The following is an 18,931-nucleotide window of genomic DNA, read 5'->3' as shown; positions in this document are numbered from 1 at the left end:
TAGGCTATGCTATTGTGCACCTACCTGATGCATCAGAAGGTGCGAGGCCCTTGCTAAATTCTGTGCACAGACTTTGAGATCTATGCTTTAGACTGTATCTAAACCTGCTCCAACATGGACTGACATTCTGGCCTACTTTCAGCCGATGCGACTTGTCTGTCGCTGAACAGTCGCTTTTTATGTATTCAGCACCTATGTATAATGTTGTAAAAATGCTCTAGAAGCTAAAGTCGCAGAAATGTCACACATATTTGGCCTGCAACTTTCTGTGCGACAAATTCAGATAGGAAAAATCAGTATAAATCCTTAGAAAATTATCCCCCAGTGTCTCCATCTGCTGGCGGTATTGAATAAGCATTGCTGCACTGATGGGGTATGCATTAGACGAAAAAAAAGAAGAAAAAGAAGAATAATACGCCCAGAAAAGAGGCGAAAAGGAGAAAAACGTAAAAAAACGTGAAAAAAAAGTAAGAGGAAGAGAAGGGAAAAAAAGGTGGAAATGGGTTTAAAAGTGATTTCGGCGGAGAAATATATATATATATATATATATATATATATATATATATATGCGCACACACACACATAGATATAAACGTATTCTCCGTTGAGATATTGCAGCCGCTGCTGTGTCCAGGCCCAGGAGCCTTAGCACTGTGCTGTGATGTCACTCAATACCACTGACATCACTAGGTGTAAACAACATCTCTCCTTTGCTGTGTATGTGACTATGGAGCTGTTTGGTGATGTCGTCTATTACGGCCTTCATAGAAGCAACAGGAGATTGTTGCATCCATCTTGAACCCTCAGAACTACAGTGCTATGATGTCACTCACTTCCACAGGCCTTGCAGAGTGTAAACAACAACAACCCAGCTTTGTTGTGTATGTAACCAAAGGGATTTGTGATGTCACCTAGAACCTTCACAGCAGCGACAGCTTTATGAGGAGCATCAGCACTGCTCTGCCTGAGCAGAACCATCACCGCCATAGGTTGTCAAATAACCCGGATTTAACCCACACAGGTAAGTCCAATGGGGTGCAGGCATGTCCTCTATGCTTACAGCTTCCCGTGGGTGTTGGTTTGATACCGTTTGGGGACAGCCAAGGAGGCATCTGCAGGCAACAAAGGTAGGTGTGTGCTTGTGTGTGTGTTTCCTATGCAGATCCTAAGCCCAGTGTCACATGCAAGTAGGAGGAGTAAGAAGGGTTCCTGGCAAATCCGGGTTATGGATTGCATTTAAAAAGGCCCCGTGGGAGTGCAATGGGCCCCTGTCTTGCTGCTTAGCAATAATGGTATGGGTTTAGGTTCTGCTGTGTGTACTGGTGGTTGACTGCCCCCCAGCCCAGAGTGTGCATGGAAAATTGTCTGGCAGCCTCCCTGACAGCAAGCAGTGATAGTGCCCATGAAGGGGACCTTGTTGGGCCCGCCCCTTTCACGGTTATCGCTTCTCGGCCTTTTGGCTAAGATCAAGTGTAGTATCTGTTCTTATCAGTTTTCATGCTGGTGGGGATGGGTGCTGCATGGAGGATGCAGGTGTACCAAGGCTTTCCGGGGTTGGTTCTGAGGAATCAGCTCGACGGCTGCCCCGATGTGACCTGTTCCCTCCGGGTCTCGCCATGAGGCTGAGAGGGTCTAGAGCCGAGGTACTTTTGTGCCTCGGGGAGTGGTGACCCCGAGGTGCCGAAACTCACTGGGAGAATAGGCTCACTGAGTTGAAGCACGGGCACCATAATCTCTTCACCTTGTGGCACTCACCTCTTGATTCCCGGCCTTCTGGCTAGGATCAGAGAAATTTTTATAGATCCGGCCGGATGTCCGGGCAGTATATCTGCACACATTCACTTATTTATTTCTTTTTTGTCTCACTGTGTCACTTTTTGCGTGTTGTGTGTTCACAGGATTGGTCAGGATGCGGTAGCCCTTCTGGGTGTCCCTCCTGGCGGTCTAGGGGAGGTGTGTGTGGCCATTAGGTTCCGCACCTCCCTGCAAACACCCCGGGTACTCCTGCTTTGGCAGGGTACCTACCGTAATCGGCTCTGCGGGCAGATACCTTGGCTAACGCCAAGGGGGATGCCGGGAGCATTTGTGGTCCCCTAGTAGCTTCGGCGAAAAGGGACATCGAACCTGGAACCTCGCAGGTACCTTTTGGTCCGGAGGTGAAGGGTAAGGTTTGTTGGGGGGCCTCTCTCCTATCGGAGAAGGGCTTGCGATAGACCGCATCCTTTGTGCACTTTTTTTTAGTGTAACACGTTTGCACTTTTTCTTGCACTTTGGGTGAATCGAAAGCACGTTCCTCGGCTTTAAAAAAAAAAAAAAAAATCTGTTCTTATCAGTTTAATATCTGATACGTCCCCTATCTGGGGACCATATATTAAATGGATTTTTGAGAACGGGGGCCGATTTCGAAGCTTGCTTCCGTCGCCCTATGCATTGACCCGATATGGCAGTATCTTCGGGTACAGTGCACCACCCCCTTACAGGGTTAAAAAGAAAGATTCCTACTTTCATTGCTACCTGCTTGCTGGCTAGCCAGCTAGCCAGCCCTGTGGGCCTTGCTGCTGCTGCAGCCAAAAAACAAAAGGTGGTGCTGCTGCTGCTTCTGCTGCTTCTGCTTCTGCTTGTGTCTGGCCCCTGTTGGAGCGTCCAGGCACAGGACTTCTGCTGCTGCTGACTAAATGGCCTCCTTAATTGGATCATTTGAGTAGCCAGCACACCTGTGCAGGTAGGGCATGACATGATAGGCAGCTGCCTTGATAGCGGGTGGGTGCTGAATGTTCCTAATTGACAAAATAAGATTAATGCTTATGAAGAAATATAAAATCTCATCCCTTCCCCAATATCGCGCCACACCCCTACCCCTTAATTCCCTGGTTGAACGTGATGGACATATGTCTTTTTTCGACCGTACTAACTATGTAACTATGTAACATAACATGGGGGGGGGGGTCTCCTGGCTGTTCACACAGGTGTGTCATTGCTGTACATTGACCATGCATTGCTTCTGTGGTATTGCAAAGGCAAAGACAAATGCTTCCAGCCATCCATTGCACTAATGGATTGGTCATCAGCTGGCTGTCTATGTCCCGCATCAATATAGACCAAAGTACAGAGGGTTAGGCTATGCTATTGTGCACCTACCTGATGCATCAGAAGGTGCGAGGCCCTTGCTAAATTCTGTGCACAGACTTTGAGATCTATGCTTTAGACTGTATCTAAACCTGCTCCAACATGGACTGACATTCTGGCCTACTTTCAGCCGATGCGACTTGTCTGTCGCTGAACAGTCGCTTTTTATGTATTCAGCACCTATGTATAATGTTGTAAAAATGCTCTAGAAGCTAAAGTCGCAGAAATGTCACACATATTTGGCCTGCAACTTTCTGTGCGACAAATTCAGACAGGAAAAATCAGTATAAATCCTTAGAAAATTATCCCCCAGTGTCTCCATCTGCTGGCGGTATTGAATAAGCATTGCTGCACTGATGGGGTATGCATTAGACGAAAAAAAAGAAGAAAAAGAAGAATAATACGCCCAGAAAAGAGGCGAAAAGGAGAAAAACGTAAAAAAACGTGAAAAAAAAGTAAGAGGAAGAGAAGGGAAAAAAAGGTGGAAATGGGTTTAAAAGTGATTTCGGCGGAGAAATATATATATATATATATATATATATATATATATATATATATATATGCGCACACACACACATAGATATAAACGTATTCTCCGTTGAGATATTGCAGCCGCTGCTGTGTCCAGGCCCAGGAGCCTTAGCACTGTGCTGTGATGTCACTCAATACCACTGACATCACTAGGTGTAAACAACATCTCTCCTTTGCTGTGTATGTGACTATGGAGCTGTTTGGTGATGTCGTCTATTACGGCCTTCATAGAAGCAACAGGAGATTGTTGCATCCATCTTGAACCCTCAGAACTACAGTGCTATGATGTCACTCACTTCCACAGGCCTTGCAGAGTGTAAACAACAACAACCCAGCTTTGTTGTGTATGTAACCAAAGGGATTTGTGATGTCACCTAGAACCTTCACAGCAGCGACAGCTTTATGAGGAGCATCAGCACTGCTCTGCCTGAGCAGAACCATCACCGCCATAGGTTGTCAAATAACCCGGATTTAACCCACACAGGTAAGTCCAATGGGGTGCAGGCATGTCCTCTATGCTTACAGCTTCCCGTGGGTGTTGGTTTGATACCGTTTGGGGACAGCCAAGGAGGCATCTGCAGGCAACAAAGGTAGGTGTGTGCTTGTGTGTGTGTTTCCTATGCAGATCCTAAGCCCAGTGTCACATGCAAGTAGGAGGAGTAAGAAGGGTTCCTGGCAAATCCGGGTTATGGATTGCATTTAAAAAGGCCCCGTGGGAGTGCAATGGGCCCCTGTCTTGCTGCTTAGCAATAATGGTATGGGTTTAGGTTCTGCTGTGTGTACTGGTGGTTGACTGCCCCCCAGCCCAGAGTGTGCATGGAAAATTGTCTGGCAGCCTCCCTGACAGCAAGCAGTGATAGTGCCCATGAAGGGGACCTTGTTGGGCCCGCCCCTTTCACGGTTATCGCTTCTCGGCCTTTTGGCTAAGATCAAGTGTAGTATCTGTTCTTATCAGTTTTCATGCTGGTGGGGATGGGTGCTGCATGGAGGATGCAGGTGTACCAGGGCTTTCCGGGGTTGGTTCTGAGGAATCAGCTCGACGGCTGCCCCGATGTGACCTGTTCCCTCCGGGTCTCGCCATGAGGCTGAGAGGGTCTAGAGCCGAGGTACTTTTGTGCCTCGGGGAGTGGTGACCCCGAGGTGCCGAAACTCACTGGGAGAATAGGCTCACTGAGTTGAAGCACGGGCACCATAATCTCTTCACCTTGTGGCACTCACCTCTTGATTCCCGGCCTTCTGGCTAGGATCAGAGAAATTTTTATAGATCCGGCCGGATGTCCGGGCAGTATATCTGCACACATTCACTTATTTATTTCTTTTTTGTCTCACTGTGTCACTTTTTGCGTGTTGTGTGTTCACAGGATTGGTCAGGATGCGGTAGCCCTTCTGGGTGTCCCTCCTGGCGGTCTAGGGGAGGTGTGTGTGGCCATTAGGTTCCGCACCTCCCTGCAAACACCCCGGGTACTCCTGCTTTGGCAGGGTACCTACCGTAATCGGCTCTGCGGGCAGATACCTTGGCTAACGCCAAGGGGGATGCCGGGAGCATTTGTGGTCCCCTAGTAGCTTCGGCGAAAAGGGACATCGAACCTGGAACCTCGCAGGTACCTTTTGGTCCGGAGGTGAAGGGTAAGGTTTGTTGGGGGGCCTCTCTCCTATCGGAGAAGGGCTTGCGATAGACCGCATCCTTTGTGCACTTTTTTTTAGTGTAACACGTTTGCACTTTTTCTTGCACTTTGGGTGAATCGAAAGCACGTTCCTCGGCTTTAAAAAAAAAAAAAAAAATCTGTTCTTATCAGTTTAATATCTGATACGTCCCCTATCTGGGGACCATATATTAAATGGATTTTTGAGAACGGGGGCCGATTTCGAAGCTTGCTTCCGTCGCCCTATGCATTGACCCGATATGGCAGTATCTTCGGGTACAGTGCACCACCCCCTTACAGGGTTAAAAAGAAAGATTCCTACTTTCATTGCTACCTGCTTGCTGGCTAGCCAGCTAGCCAGCCCTGTGGGCCTTGCTGCTGCTGCAGCCAAAAAACAAAAGGTGGTGCTGCTGCTGCTTCTGCTGCTTCTGCTTCTGCTTGTGTCTGGCCCCTGTTGGAGCGTCCAGGCACAGGACTTCTGCTGCTGCTGACTAAATGGCCTCCTTAATTGGATCATTTGAGTAGCCAGCACACCTGTGCAGGTAGGGCATGACATGATAGGCAGCTGCCTTGATAGCGGGTGGGTGCTGAATGTTCCTAATTGACAAAATAAGATTAATGCTTATGAAGAAATATAAAATCTCATCCCTTCCCCAATATCGCGCCACACCCCTACCCCTTAATTCCCTGGTTGAACGTGATGGACATATGTCTTTTTTCGACCGTACTAACTATGTAACTATGTAACATAACATGGGGGGGGGGGGTCTCCTGGCTGTTCACACAGGTGTGTCATTGCTGTACATTGACCATGCATTGCTTCTGTGGTATTGCAAAGGCAAAGACAAATGCTTCCAGCCATCCATTGCACTAATGGATTGGTCATCAGCTGGCTGTCTATGTCCCGCATCAATATAGACCAAAGTACAGAGGGTTAGGCTATGCTATTGTGCACCTACCTGATGCATCAGAAGGTGCGAGGCCCTTGCTAAATTCTGTGCACAGACTTTGAGATCTATGCTTTAGACTGTATCTAAACCTGCTCCAACATGGACTGACATTCTGGCCTACTTTCAGCCGATGCGACTTGTCTGTCGCTGAACAGTCGCTTTTTATGTATTCAGCACCTATGTATAATGTTGTAAAAATGCTCTAGAAGCTAAAGTCGCAGAAATGTCACACATATTTGGCCTGCAACTTTCTGTGCGACAAATTCAGACAGGAAAAATCAGTATAAATCCTTAGAAAATTATCCCCCAGTGTCTCCATCTGCTGGCGGTATTGAATAAGCATTGCTGCACTGATGGGGTATGCATTAGACGAAAAAAAAGAAGAAAAAGAAGAATAATACGCCCAGAAAAGAGGCGAAAAGGAGAAAAACGTAAAAAAACGTGAAAAAAAAGTAAGAGGAAGAGAAGGGAAAAAAAGGTGGAAATGGGTTTAAAAGTGATTTCGGCGGAGAAATATATATATATATATATATATATATATATATATATGCGCACACACACACATAGATATAAACGTATTCTCCGTTGAGATATTGCAGCCGCTGCTGTGTCCAGGCCCAGGAGCCTTAGCACTGTGCTGTGATGTCACTCAATACCACTGACATCACTAGGTGTAAACAACATCTCTCCTTTGCTGTGTATGTGACTATGGAGCTGTTTGGTGATGTCGTCTATTACGGCCTTCATAGAAGCAACAGGAGATTGTTGCATCCATCTTGAACCCTCAGAACTACAGTGCTATGATGTCACTCACTTCCACAGGCCTTGCAGAGTGTAAACAACAACAACCCAGCTTTGTTGTGTATGTAACCAAAGGGATTTGTGATGTCACCTAGAACCTTCACAGCAGCGACAGCTTTATGAGGAGCATCAGCACTGCTCTGCCTGAGCAGAACCATCACCGCCATAGGTTGTCAAATAACCCGGATTTAACCCACACAGGTAAGTCCAATGGGGTGCAGGCATGTCCTCTATGCTTACAGCTTCCCGTGGGTGTTGGTTTGATACCGTTTGGGGACAGCCAAGGAGGCATCTGCAGGCAACAAAGGTAGGTGTGTGCTTGTGTGTGTGTTTCCTATGCAGATCCTAAGCCCAGTGTCACATGCAAGTAGGAGGAGTAAGAAGGGTTCCTGGCAAATCCGGGTTATGGATTGCATTTAAAAAGGCCCCGTGGGAGTGCAATGGGCCCCTGTCTTGCTGCTTAGCAATAATGGTATGGGTTTAGGTTCTGCTGTGTGTACTGGTGGTTGACTGCCCCCCAGCCCAGAGTGTGCATGGAAAATTGTCTGGCAGCCTCCCTGACAGCAAGCAGTGATAGTGCCCATGAAGGGGACCTTGTTGGGCCCGCCCCTTTCACGGTTATCGCTTCTCGGCCTTTTGGCTAAGATCAAGTGTAGTATCTGTTCTTATCAGTTTAATATCTGATACGTCCCCTATCTGGGGACCATATATTAAATGGATTTTTGAGAACGGGGGCCGATTTCGAAGCTTGCTTCCGTCGCCCTATGCATTGACCCGATATGGCAGTATCTTCGGGTACAGTGCACCACCCCCTTACAGGGTTAAAAAGAAAGATTCCTACTTTCATTGCTACCTGCTTGCTGGCTAGCCAGCTAGCCAGCCCTGTGGGCCTTGCTGCTGCTGCAGCCAAAAAACAAAAGGTGGTGCTGCTGCTGCTTCTGCTGCTTCTGCTTCTGCTTGTGTCTGGCCCCTGTTGGAGCGTCCAGGCACAGGACTTCTGCTGCTGCTGACTAAATGGCCTCCTTAATTGGATCATTTGAGTAGCCAGCACACCTGTGCAGGTAGGGCATGACATGATAGGCAGCTGCCTTGATAGCGGGTGGGTGCTGAATGTTCCTAATTGACAAAATAAGATTAATGCTTATGAAGAAATATAAAATCTCATCCCTTCCCCAATATCGCGCCACACCCCTACCCCTTAATTCCCTGGTTGAACGTGATGGACATATGTCTTTTTTCGACCGTACTAACTATGTAACTATGTAACATAACATGGGGGGGGGGGTCTCCTGGCTGTTCACACAGGTGTGTCATTGCTGTACATTGACCATGCATTGCTTCTGTGGTATTGCAAAGGCAAAGACAAATGCTTCCAGCCATCCATTGCACTAATGGATTGGTCATCAGCTGGCTGTCTATGTCCCGCATCAATATAGACCAAAGTACAGAGGGTTAGGCTATGCTATTGTGCACCTACCTGATGCATCAGAAGGTGCGAGGCCCTTGCTAAATTCTGTGCACAGACTTTGAGATCTATGCTTTAGACTGTATCTAAACCTGCTCCAACATGGACTGACATTCTGGCCTACTTTCAGCCGATGCGACTTGTCTGTCGCTGAACAGTCGCTTTTTATGTATTCAGCACCTATGTATAATGTTGTAAAAATGCTCTAGAAGCTAAAGTCGCAGAAATGTCACACATATTTGGCCTGCAACTTTCTGTGCGACAAATTCAGACAGGAAAAATCAGTATAAATCCTTAGAAAATTATCCCCCAGTGTCTCCATCTGCTGGCGGTATTGAATAAGCATTGCTGCACTGATGGGGTATGCATTAGACGAAAAAAAAGAAGAAAAAGAAGAATAATACGCCCAGAAAAGAGGCGAAAAGGAGAAAAACGTAAAAAAACGTGAAAAAAAAGTAAGAGGAAGAGAAGGGAAAAAAAGGTGGAAATGGGTTTAAAAGTGATTTCGGCGGAGAAATATATATATATATATATATATATATATATATATATATATATGCGCACACACACACATAGATATAAACGTATTCTCCGTTGAGATATTGCAGCCGCTGCTGTGTCCAGGCCCAGGAGCCTTAGCACTGTGCTGTGATGTCACTCAATACCACTGACATCACTAGGTGTAAACAACATCTCTCCTTTGCTGTGTATGTGACTATGGAGCTGTTTGGTGATGTCGTCTATTACGGCCTTCATAGAAGCAACAGGAGATTGTTGCATCCATCTTGAACCCTCAGAACTACAGTGCTATGATGTCACTCACTTCCACAGGCCTTGCAGAGTGTAAACAACAACAACCCAGCTTTGTTGTGTATGTAACCAAAGGGATTTGTGATGTCACCTAGAACCTTCACAACAGCGACAGCTTTATGAGGAGCATCAGCACTGCTCTGCCTGAGCAGAACCATCACCGCCATAGGTTGTCAAATAACCCGGATTTAACCCACACAGGTAAGTCCAATGGGGTGCAGGCATGTCCTCTATGCTTACAGCTTCCCGTGGGTGTTGGTTTGATACCGTTTGGGGACAGCCAAGGAGGCATCTGCAGGCAACAAAGGTAGGTGTGTGCTTGTGTGTGTGTTTCCTATGCAGATCCTAAGCCCAGTGTCACATGCAAGTAGGAGGAGTAAGAAGGGTTCCTGGCAAATCCGGGTTATGGATTGCATTTAAAAAGGCCCCGTGGGAGTGCAATGGGCCCCTGTCTTGCTGCTTAGCAATAATGGTATGGGTTTAGGTTCTGCTGTGTGTACTGGTGGTTGACTGCCCCCCAGCCCAGAGTGTGCATGGAAAATTGTCTGGCAGCCTCCCTGACAGCAAGCAGTGATAGTGCCCATGAAGGGGACCTTGTTGGGCCCGCCCCTTTCACGGTTATCGCTTCTCGGCCTTTTGGCTAAGATCAAGTGTAGTATCTGTTCTTATCAGTTTAATATCTGATACGTCCCCTATCTGGGGACCATATATTAAATGGATTTTTGAGAACGGGGGCCGATTTCGAAGCTTGCTTCCGTCGCCCTATGCATTGACCCGATATGGCAGTATCTTCGGGTACAGTGCACCACCCCCTTACAGGGTTAAAAAGAAAGATTCCTACTTTCATTGCTACCTGCTTGCTGGCTAGCCAGCTAGCCAGCCCTGTGGGCCTTGCTGCTGCTGCAGCCAAAAAACAAAAGGTGGTGCTGCTGCTGCTTCTGCTGCTTCTGCTTCTGCTTGTGTCTGGCCCCTGTTGGAGCGTCCAGGCACAGGACTTCTGCTGCTGCTGACTAAATGGCCTCCTTAATTGGATCATTTGAGTAGCCAGCACACCTGTGCAGGTAGGGCATGACATGATAGGCAGCTGCCTTGATAGCGGGTGGGTGCTGAATGTTCCTAATTGACAAAATAAGATTAATGCTTATGAAGAAATATAAAATCTCATCCCTTCCCCAATATCGCGCCACACCCCTACCCCTTAATTCCCTGGTTGAACGTGATGGACATATGTCTTTTTTCGACCGTACTAACTATGTAACTATGTAACATAACATGGGGGGGGGGGTCTCCTGGCTGTTCACACAGGTGTGTCATTGCTGTACATTGACCATGCATTGCTTCTGTGGTATTGCAAAGGCAAAGACAAATGCTTCCAGCCATCCATTGCACTAATGGATTGGTCATCAGCTGGCTGTCTATGTCCCGCATCAATATAGACCAAAGTACAGAGGGTTAGGCTATGCTATTGTGCACCTACCTGATGCATCAGAAGGTGCGAGGCCCTTGCTAAATTCTGTGCACAGACTTTGAGATCTATGCTTTAGACTGTATCTAAACCTGCTCCAACATGGACTGACATTCTGGCCTACTTTCAGCCGATGCGACTTGTCTGTCGCTGAACAGTCGCTTTTTATGTATTCAGCACCTATGTATAATGTTGTAAAAATGCTCTAGAAGCTAAAGTCGCAGAAATGTCACACATATTTGGCCTGCAACTTTCTGTGCGACAAATTCAGACAGGAAAAATCAGTATAAATCCTTAGAAAATTATCCCCCAGTGTCTCCATCTGCTGGCGGTATTGAATAAGCATTGCTGCACTGATGGGGTATGCATTAGACGAAAAAAAAGAAGAAAAAGAAGAATAATACGCCCAGAAAAGAGGCGAAAAGGAGAAAAACGTAAAAAAACGTGAAAAAAAAGTAAGAGGAAGAGAAGGGAAAAAAAGGTGGAAATGGGTTTAAAAGTGATTTCGGCGGAGAAATATATATATATATATATATATATATATATATATATATATATGCGCACACACACACATAGATATAAACGTATTCTCCGTTGAGATATTGCAGCCGCTGCTGTGTCCAGGCCCAGGAGCCTTAGCACTGTGCTGTGATGTCACTCAATACCACTGACATCACTAGGTGTAAACAACATCTCTCCTTTGCTGTGTATGTGACTATGGAGCTGTTTGGTGATGTCGTCTATTACGGCCTTCATAGAAGCAACAGGAGATTGTTGCATCCATCTTGAACCCTCAGAACTACAGTGCTATGATGTCACTCACTTCCACAGGCCTTGCAGAGTGTAAACAACAACAACCCAGCTTTGTTGTGTATGTAACCAAAGGGATTTGTGATGTCACCTAGAACCTTCACAGCAGCGACAGCTTTATGAGGAGCATCAGCACTGCTCTGCCTGAGCAGAACCATCACCGCCATAGGTTGTCAAATAACCCGGATTTAACCCACACAGGTAAGTCCAATGGGGTGCAGGCATGTCCTCTATGCTTACAGCTTCCCGTGGGTGTTGGTTTGATACCGTTTGGGGACAGCCAAGGAGGCATCTGCAGGCAACAAAGGTAGGTGTGTGCTTGTGTGTGTGTTTCCTATGCAGATCCTAAGCCCAGTGTCACATGCAAGTAGGAGGAGTAAGAAGGGTTCCTGGCAAATCCGGGTTATGGATTGCATTTAAAAAGGCCCCGTGGGAGTGCAATGGGCCCCTGTCTTGCTGCTTAGCAATAATGGTATGGGTTTAGGTTCTGCTGTGTGTACTGGTGGTTGACTGCCCCCCAGCCCAGAGTGTGCATGGAAAATTGTCTGGCAGCCTCCCTGACAGCAAGCAGTGATAGTGCCCATGAAGGGGACCTTGTTGGGCCCGCCCCTTTCACGGTTATCGCTTCTCGGCCTTTTGGCTAAGATCAAGTGTAGTATCTGTTCTTATCAGTTTAATATCTGATACGTCCCCTATCTGGGGACCATATATTAAATGGATTTTTGAGAACGGGGGCCGATTTCGAAGCTTGCTTCCGTCGCCCTATGCATTGACCCGATATGGCAGTATCTTCGGGTACAGTGCACCACCCCCTTACAGGGTTAAAAAGAAAGATTCCTACTTTCATTGCTACCTGCTTGCTGGCTAGCCAGCTAGCCAGCCCTGTGGGCCTTGCTGCTGCTGCAGCCAAAAAACAAAAGGTGGTGCTGCTGCTGCTTCTGCTGCTTCTGCTTCTGCTTGTGTCTGGCCCCTGTTGGAGCGTCCAGGCACAGGACTTCTGCTGCTGCTGACTAAATGGCCTCCTTAATTGGATCATTTGAGTAGCCAGCACACCTGTGCAGGTAGGGCATGACATGATAGGCAGCTGCCTTGATAGCGGGTGGGTGCTGAATGTTCCTAATTGACAAAATAAGATTAATGCTTATGAAGAAATATAAAATCTCATCCCTTCCCCAATATCGCGCCACACCCCTACCCCTTAATTCCCTGGTTGAACGTGATGGACATATGTCTTTTTTCGACCGTACTAACTATGTAACTATGTAACATAACATGGGGGGGGGGTCTCCTGGCTGTTCACACAGGTGTGTCATTGCTGTACATTGACCATGCATTGCTTCTGTGGTATTGCAAAGGCAAAGACAAATGCTTCCAGCCATCCATTGCACTAATGGATTGGTCATCAGCTGGCTGTCTATGTCCCGCATCAATATAGACCAAAGTACAGAGGGTTAGGCTATGCTATTGTGCACCTACCTGATGCATAAGAAGGTGCGAGGCCCTTGCTAAATTCTGTGCACAGACTTTGAGATCTATGCTTTAGACTGTATCTAAACCTGCTCCAACATGGACTGACATTCTGGCCTACTTTCAGCCGATGCGACTTGTCTGTCGCTGAACAGTCGCTTTTTATGTATTCAGCACCTATGTATAATGTTGTAAAAATGCTCTAGAAGCTAAAGTCGCAGAAATGTCACACATATTTGGCCTGCAACTTTCTGTGCGACAAATTCAGACAGGAAAAATCAGTATAAATTCTTAGAAAATTATCCCCCAGTGTCTCCATCTGCTGGCGGTATTGAATAAGCATTGCTGCACTGATGGGGTATGCATTAGACGAAAAAAAAGAAGAAAAAGAAGAATAATACGCCCAGAAAAGAGGCGAAAAGGAGAAAAACGTAAAAAAACGTGAAAAAAAAGTAAGAGGAAGAGAAGGGAAAAACAGGTGGAAATGGGTTTAAAAGTGATTTCGGCGGAGAAATATATATATATATATATATATATATATATATATATATATATATATATATATATGCGCACACACACACATAGATATAAACGTATTCTCCGTTGAGATATTGCAGCCGCTGCTGTGTCCAGGCCCAGGAGCCTTAGCACTGTGCTGTGATGTCACTCAATACCACTGACATCACTAGGTGTAAACAACATCTCTCCTTTGCTGTGTATGTGACTATGGAGCTGTTTGGTGATGTCGTCTATTACGGCCTTCATAGAAGCAACAGGAGATTGTTGCATCCATCTTGAACCCTCAGAACTACAGTGCTATGATGTCACTCACTTCCACAGGCCTTGCAGAGTGTAAACAACAACAACCCAGCTTTGTTGTGTATGTAACCAAAGGGATTTGTGATGTCACCTAGAACCTTCACAGCAGCGACAGCTTTATGAGGAGCATCAGCACTGCTCTGCCTGAGCAGAACCATCACCGCCATAGGTTGTCAAATAACCCGGATTTAACCCACACAGGTAAGTCCAATGGGGTGCAGGCATGTCCTCTATGCTTACAGCTTCCCGTGGGTGTTGGTTTGATACCGTTTGGGGACAGCCAAGGAGGCATCTGCAGGCAACAAAGGTAGGTGTGTGCTTGTGTGTGTGTTTCCTATGCAGATCCTAAGCCCAGTGTCACATGCAAGTAGGAGGAGTAAGAAGGGTTCCTGGCAAATCCGGGTTATGGATTGCATTTAAAAAGGCCCCGTGGGAGTGCAATGGGCCCCTGTCTTGCTGCTTAGCAATAATGGTATGGGTTTAGGTTCTGCTGTGTGTACTGGTGGTTGACTGCCCCCCAGCCCAGAGTGTGCATGGAAAATTGTCTGGCAGCCTCCCTGACAGCAAGCAGTGATAGTACCCATGAAGGGGACCTTGTTGGGCCCGCCCCTTTCACGGTTATCGCTTCTCGGCCTTTTGGCTAAGATCAAGTGTAGTATCTGTTCTTATCAGTTTAATATCTGATACGTCCCCTATCTGGGGACCATATATTAAATGGATTTTTGAGAACGGGGGCCGATTTCGAAGCTTGCTTCCGTCGCCCTATGCATTGACCCGATATGGCAGTATCTTCGGGTACAGTGCACCACCCCCTTACAGGGTTAAAAAGAAAGATTCCTACTTTCATTGCTACCTGCTTGCTGGCTAGCCAGCTAGCCAGCCCTGTGGGCCTTGCTGCTGCTGCAGCCAAAAAACAAAAGGTGGTGCTGCTGCTGCTTCTGCTGCTTCTGCTTCTGCTTGTGTCTGGCCCCTGTTGGAGCGTCCAGGCACAGGACTTCTGCTGCTGCTGACTAAATGGCCTCCTTAATTGGATCATTTGAGTAGCCAGCACACCTGTGCAGGTAGGGCATGACATGATAGGCAGCTGCCTTGATAGCGGGTGGGTGCTGAATGTTCCTAATTGACAAAATAAGATTAATGCTTATGAAGAAATATAAAATCTCATCCCTTCCCCAATATCGCGCCACACCCCTACCCCTTAATTCCCTGGTTGAACGTGATGGACATATGTCTTTTTTCGACCGTACTAACTATGTAACTATGTAACATAACATGGGGGGGGGGGTCTCCTGGCTGTTCACACAGGTGTGTCATTGCTGTACATTGACCATGCATTGCTTCTGTGGTATTGCAAAGGCAAAGACAAATGCTTCCAGCCATCCATTGCACTAATGGATTGGTCATCAGCTGGCTGTCTATGTCCCGCATCAATATAGACCAAAGTACAGAGGGTTAGGCTATGCTATTGTGCACCTACCTGATGCATCAGAAGGTGCGAGGCCCTTGCTAAATTCTGTGCACAGACTTTGAGATCTATGCTTTAGACTGTATCTAAACCTGCTCCAACATGGACTGACATTCTGGCCTACTTTCAGCCGATGCGACTTGTCTGTCGCTGAACAGTCGCTTTTTATGTATTCAGCACCTATGTATAATGTTGTAAAAATGCTCTAGAAGCTAAAGTCGCAGAAATGTCACACATATTTGGCCTGCAACTTTCTGTGCGACAAATTCAGACAGGAAAAATCAGTATAAATCCTTAGAAAATTATCCCCCAGTGTCTCCATCTGCTGGCGGTATTGAATAAGCATTGCTGCACTGATGGGGTATGCATTAGACGAAAAAAAAGAAGAAAAAGAAGAATAATACGCCCAGAAAAGAGGCGAAAAGGAGAAAAACGTAAAAAAACTTGAAAAAAAAGTAAGAGGAAGAGAAGGGAAAAAAAGGTGGAAATGGGTTTAAAAGTGATTTCGGCGGAGAAATATATATATATATATATATATATATATATATATATATATATATATATATGCGCACACACACACATAGATATAAACGTATTCTCCGTTGAGATATTGCAGCCGCTGCTGTGTCCAGGCCCAGGAGCCTTAGCACTGTGCTGTGATGTCACTCAATACCACTGACATCACTAGGTGTAAACAACATCTCTCCTTTGCTGTGTATGTGACTATGGAGCTGTTTGGTGATGTCGTCTATTACGGCCTTCATAGAAGCAACAGGAGATTGTTGCATCCATCTTGAACCCTCAGAACTACAGTGCTATGATGTCACTCACTTCCACAGGCCTTGCAGAGTGTAAACAACAACAACCCAGCTTTGTTGTGTATGTAACCAAAGGGATTTGTGATGTCACCTAGAACCTTCACAGCAGCGACAGCTTTATGAGGAGCATCAGCACTGCTCTGCCTGAGCAGAACCATCACCGCCATAGGTTGTCAAATAACCCGGATTTAACCCACACAGGTAAGTCCAATGGGGTGCAGGCATGTCCTCTATGCTTACAGCTTCCCGTGGGTGTTGGTTTGATACCGTTTGGGGACAGCCAAGGAGGCATCTGCAGGCAACAAAGGTAGGTGTGTGCTTGTGTGTGTGTTTCCTATGCAGATCCTAAGCCCAGTGTCACATGCAAGTAGGAGGAGTAAGAAGGGTTCCTGGCAAATCCGGGTTATGGATTGCATTTAAAAAGGCCCCGTGGGAGTGCAATGGGCCCCTGTCTTGCTGCTTAGCAATAATGGTATGGGTTTAGGTTCTGCTGTGTGTACTGGTGGTTGACTGCCCCCCAGCCCAGAGTGTGCATGGAAAATTGTCTGGCAGCCTCCCTGACAGCAAGCAGTGATAGTGCCCATGAAGGGGACCTTGTTGGGCCCGCCCCTTTCACGGTTATCGCTTCTCGGCCTTTTGGCTAAGATCAAGTGTAGTATCTGTTCTTATCAGTTTAATATCTGATACGTCCCCTATCTGGGGACCATATATTAAATGGATTTTTGAGAACGGGGGCCGATTTCGAAGCTTGCTTCCGTCGCCCTATGCATTGACCCGATATGGCAGTATCTTCGGGTACAGTGCACCACCCCCTTACAGGGTTAAAAAGAAAGATTCCTACTTTCATTGCTACCTGCTTGCTGGCTAGCCAGCTAGCCAGCCCTGTGGGCCTTGCTGCTGCTGCAGCCAAAAAACAAAAGGTGGTGCTGCTGCTGCTTCTGCTGCTTCTGCTTCTGCTTGTGTCTGGCCCCTGTTGGAGCGTCCAGGCACAGGACTTCTGCTGCTGCTGACTAAATGGCCTCCTTAATTGGATCATTTGAGTAGCCAGCACACCTGTGCAGGTAGGGCATGACATGATAGGCAGCTGCCTTGATAGCGGGTGGGTGCTGAATGTTCCTAATTGACAAAATAAGATTAATGCTTATGAAGAAATATAAAATCTCATCCCTTCCCCAATATCGCGCCACACCCCTACCCCTTAATTCCCTGGTTGAACGTGATGGACATATGTCTTTTTTCGACCGTACTAACTATGTAACTATGTAACATAACATGGGGGGGGGGGTCTCCTGGCTGTTCACACAGGTGTGTCATTGCTGTACATTGACCATGCATTGCTTCTGTGGTATTGCAAAGGCAAAGACAAATGCTTCCAGCCATCCATTGCACTAATGGATTGGTCATCAGCTGGCTGTCTATGTCCCGCATCAATATAGACCAAAGTACAGAGGGTTAGGCTATGCTATTGTGCACCTACCTGATGCATCAGAAGGTGCGAGGCCCTTGCTAAATTCTGTGCACAGACTTTGAGATCTATGCTTTAGACTGTATCTAAACCTGCTCCAACATGGACTGACATTCTGGCCTACTTTCAGCCGATGCGACTTGTCTGTCGCTGAACAGTCGCTTTTTATGTATTCAGCACCTATGTATAATGTTGTAAAAATGCTCTAGAAGCTAAAGTCGCAGAAATGTCACACATATTTGGCCTGCAACTTTCTGTGCGACAAATTCAGACAGGAAAAATCAGTATAAATCCTTAGAAAATTATCCCCCAGTGTCTCCATCTGCTGGCGGTATTGAATAAGCATTGCTGCACTGATGGGGTATGCATTAGACGAAAAAAAAGAAGAAAAAGAAGAATAATACGCCCAGAAAAGAGGCGAAAAGGAGAAAAACGTAAAAAAACGTGAAAAAAAAGTAAGAGGAAGAGAAGGGAAAAAAAGGTGGAAATGGGTTTAAAAGTGATTTCGGCGGAGAAATATATATATATATATATATATATATATATATATATATATATATATGCGCACACACACACATAGATATAAACGTATTCTCCGTTGAGATATTGCAGCCGCTGCTGTGTCCAGGCCCAGGAGCCTTAGCACTGTGCTGTGATGTCACTCAATACCACTGACATCACTAGGTGTAAACAACATCTCTCCTTTGCTGTGTATGTGACTATGGAGCTGTTTGGTGATGTCGTCTATTACGGCCTTCATAGAAGCAACAGGAGATTGTTGCATCCATCTTGAACCCTCAGAACTACAGTGCTATGATGTCACTCACTTCCACAGGCCTTGCAGAGTGTAAACAACAACAACCCAGCTTTGTTGTGTATGTAACCAAAGGGATTTGTGATGTCACCTAGAACCTTCACAGCAGCGACAGCTTTATGAGGAGCATCAGCACTGCTCTGCCTGAGCAGAACCATCACCGCCATAGGTTGTCAAATAACCCGGATTTAACCCACACAGGTAAGTCCAATGGGGTGCAGGCATGTCCTCTATGCTTACAGCTTCCCGTGGGTGTTGGTTTGATACCGTTTGGGGACAGCCAAGGAGGCATCTGCAGGCAACAAAGGTAGGTGTGTGCTTGTGTGTGTGTTTCCTATGCAGATCCTAAGCCCAGTGTCACATGCAAGTAGGAGGAGTAAGAAGGGTTCCTGGCAAATCCGGGTTATGGATTGCATTTAAAAAGGCCCCGTGGGAGTGCAATGGGCCCCTGTCTTGCTGCTTAGCAATAATGGTATGGGTTT

At 46.5% G+C, this 18,931-nt stretch overlaps 5 non-coding genes and 4 pseudogenes across 5 annotated transcripts; all 9 read left to right on the top strand.

The window, feature by feature from the left end:
- Window positions 1–1,440: 1,440 nt before the first annotated feature.
- LOC130349499 (U2 spliceosomal RNA) lies at window positions 1,441–1,548 on the top strand (annotated as a pseudogene).
- Window positions 1,549–2,293: 745 nt separating this feature from the next.
- LOC130349496 (U2 spliceosomal RNA) lies at window positions 2,294–2,472 on the top strand (annotated as a pseudogene).
- Window positions 2,473–4,560: 2,088 nt separating this feature from the next.
- LOC130349501 (U2 spliceosomal RNA) lies at window positions 4,561–4,720 on the top strand (annotated as a pseudogene).
- Window positions 4,721–5,413: 693 nt separating this feature from the next.
- Window positions 5,414–5,592, top strand: LOC130349495 (U2 spliceosomal RNA; annotated as a pseudogene).
- A 2,079-nt stretch (window positions 5,593–7,671) lies between these two features.
- LOC130349544 (U2 spliceosomal RNA) lies at window positions 7,672–7,862 on the top strand. The gene has a single exon (XR_008886842.1). It is a non-coding gene; the product is annotated as a U2 spliceosomal RNA (small nuclear RNA).
- A 2,084-nt stretch (window positions 7,863–9,946) lies between these two features.
- On the top strand, window positions 9,947–10,137 carry LOC130349543 (U2 spliceosomal RNA). The gene has a single exon (XR_008886841.1). It is a non-coding gene; the product is annotated as a U2 spliceosomal RNA (small nuclear RNA).
- A 2,084-nt stretch (window positions 10,138–12,221) lies between these two features.
- Window positions 12,222–12,412, top strand: LOC130349542 (U2 spliceosomal RNA). The gene has a single exon (XR_008886840.1). It is a non-coding gene; the product is annotated as a U2 spliceosomal RNA (small nuclear RNA).
- A 2,095-nt stretch (window positions 12,413–14,507) lies between these two features.
- On the top strand, window positions 14,508–14,698 carry LOC130349541 (U2 spliceosomal RNA). The gene has a single exon (XR_008886839.1). It is a non-coding gene; the product is annotated as a U2 spliceosomal RNA (small nuclear RNA).
- A 2,092-nt stretch (window positions 14,699–16,790) lies between these two features.
- On the top strand, window positions 16,791–16,981 carry LOC130349540 (U2 spliceosomal RNA). Its single transcript, XR_008886838.1, has one exon. It is a non-coding gene; the product is annotated as a U2 spliceosomal RNA (small nuclear RNA).
- Window positions 16,982–18,931: the final 1,950 nt, after the last annotated feature.

Source organism: Hyla sarda, unplaced genomic scaffold (genome assembly GCF_029499605.1).
Source record: "Hyla sarda isolate aHylSar1 unplaced genomic scaffold, aHylSar1.hap1 scaffold_916, whole genome shotgun sequence".
Lineage (NCBI taxonomy): Eukaryota > Metazoa > Chordata > Amphibia > Anura > Hylidae > Hyla > Hyla sarda.
The sequence above is the reverse complement of the archived record's forward strand: the minus strand, read 5'-3'. Positions and strand labels throughout refer to the sequence as shown.